The following is a 2,476-nucleotide window of genomic DNA, read 5'->3' on the forward strand; positions in this document are numbered from 1 at the left end:
GCACTGGGATTACAGCCATGTACCATCACACCTGGCTTTTTTTTTTTTTAAATGTCAATTCTAAGGATCAAATTCAGGCCCTCATGCTTGTGCGGCAAGTACGTTTTAGGTGGAGCCATCTCCTTAGTCCAAATAAATGGTGTCTTAAAGGATCACCCTCCGGAGTCCAGATAGGCTCTGTGACAATTACTGTGCTGTAGCACAAAAGGTGTCACAGACTATGGAAATAAGTGAACATTCTGATAAAACATTATCACAAAAAATGAGAGTCGGGCTGAACTTTGCAAATGGGTTGCCATTGGCTAGGAAAGAGTCAGGTCAAAAACCAAACTGCAAACCTAATGTGACTAAGTCATCAGTTAGCCAGATTAACCAGGGCACATGGGAGGGACATTTTATCCAGATGTGATGTCTGGGGATTCTTTAGAGGAATGCCAGGGGAAACATCTGGATGGGAGGAAGCCATTTCAATAAGGTTGTCAGAATGTCATGGGCAGAGGTAATAATGGATCAAAGCCCAGGTTGGGGTGAGGCAGAGTGTCTGTGGTGATGTCATCAGTATTCAGGGCTTCCTTCTCCTCCTACTACATTGCATGGTCACATTCCTCTATCCCACCTGAGCTGGGCCTGCTGTGACTGGGGAAATGTGAGAAGAAAATGACATAGTTTTCTCTAGGTAGAGGATCTTTAAAATTCCTTTTTATTTGCATGTGATATGTGCATATGTGTATGCATACTTCTATGCCTGAGTGCAGGCTTATACACATCACAGTATGTGTGGAGGACAACCTTGGGTGCTGGTCCTCATTTTCTGCCCAGCTAGCTCAGTTGGTAGAGCATGAGACTCTTAATCTCAGGGGTGTGGGTTCATGCCCCACGTTGGGCACCACTTGTTATGTGAACACCCAAGAGTCTGTTAAAGGATATCAATAATTTATTAAGATATAAAATGGGGATAATACACTCACAGATACAGAACAAAGTGAATAGCCATTGTTGCCCTCTGTTCTGCCCAGGGGTGAAGGGAACCAACCGTCTGGTCTTTGACCACCCAAGGGAGAATACACGACTCTTCCCCCTCCACTCTTAAGGGGTCACATATGCAGACTAAAGGCCATGCACTATGGCTTGTACCCCAAAGCCATTGGCAGAATGAATTCCCACAACATTCTTGTTTGAGTCACAGTCTCTTATGGCTAGGTATGCCCAGGTTAGTTGGCCTACAGCCTTCTTGAGATTCTCCTGACTACTCTTTCTCCCCTTACCTCCTCTTCTTTTAAAAAATAGTTTATCCATCTAATTTGTACTTCCCAGTCATGGGACCATCCACTGGAGTGTGGTTGGCTTACCAGGGAAAGATCTCTCCTCTCCCCAGTGGCCATCAGATGTCCACAGCTCTTCAGTTAGGGGTGGAGCTTGGGAGCCCCTTCTGCCTCTGTGCTGGAGTGTTGACTGCTTTGATCTTGTATGGGAACCACAGCTGCAGTGAATTCATGAATGCAACAGTCCAGTCATGTCCAGAAGACATTGCTTTGCTCAATGCTCTCTGATCTCTGTCTCTTGCAATCTTTCTGCTCCCTCTTCCACAATGGTCCCTGAACCTTGTATGTGGGGGTGAGATGGATGTTCCGTTTGTGTCTTAGCACTCCACTAATACTTCTTTTCACTTTGATGGGTTATGAGTTTCTGTAATAACCCTTGTCCCCTGCACAAAGAAACTTCTTTAGGCATTGGACTAGCTCTTGGCAAGTCTGTGGGAGCATTTTCTTAATTGCTTAATTCTATTAATTGCTAATGATGTAGCAGCCCAGGCCACTGTGACTGACGTCCATAGGCAGGTGGCTCTAAGCTGTATAACTAAGGTGACTGGGCAAGCCAGGGGGAGGCAAGCCCATAAGCAGCATTCCTCTGTGGTCTCTGCTTCATTTAGGGGTGGCTCTTCCCTCAGTGATGGTCTGTGACATGGAGTGTAAGCCGCACATATTCTTCCCTCCTCCAGGTTGGTTTTGGTTATTTTAGCTCAGCAATGAAAAGTCAAGTCGGACACTCAGTTTAACAGAATAATCGCAGGTGGTTCACCCCTGGGGCCTTTGACCTTCCCAGCCATGGATTCTTGGCTAGATTTAGAGTACATGCATGTGTTACTCTTGTGGAGTGGGCCTTAGATCCAATCAGAGAGCGCTTGGTTATCCCTGTAACATTCCTGCTGCCGTCACAGCCGTGGACATTTGTTGTCCTGCTGGTCACTATTGCAGTTCACAGGGTTCACCGCTGGGTAAGACAGCTGGTGACTTTCCCCCACAGGAGCCTATATAGCACCGCCTCCTCCTACAAAAGCTAGCCAGGTGAGAGAGAGCTTTGGTTCAGTACCAATTTGACTTCACCACATGATGGGACCCATGTGTGCGGTACCTTCAGTAATAGGGTCTTACCATTAAGTGCAGAGTAGAGGTGTATCATCATCATCATCATCATC

General features: G+C 46.4%; 1 non-coding gene across 1 annotated transcript; it reads left to right on the top strand.

Annotated features, from left to right (window-relative positions):
- Positions 1-813: 813 nt before the first annotated feature.
- Positions 814-886, top strand: Trnak-cuu (transfer RNA lysine (anticodon CUU)). Its single transcript has one exon. It is a non-coding gene; the product is annotated as a tRNA-Lys (tRNA).
- The last annotated feature ends 1,590 nt before the right edge of the window (positions 887-2,476 follow it).

Source organism: Peromyscus eremicus, chromosome 10 (genome assembly GCF_949786415.1).
Source record: "Peromyscus eremicus chromosome 10, PerEre_H2_v1, whole genome shotgun sequence".
NCBI classification, from domain to species: Eukaryota; Metazoa; Chordata; class Mammalia; order Rodentia; family Cricetidae; genus Peromyscus; species Peromyscus eremicus.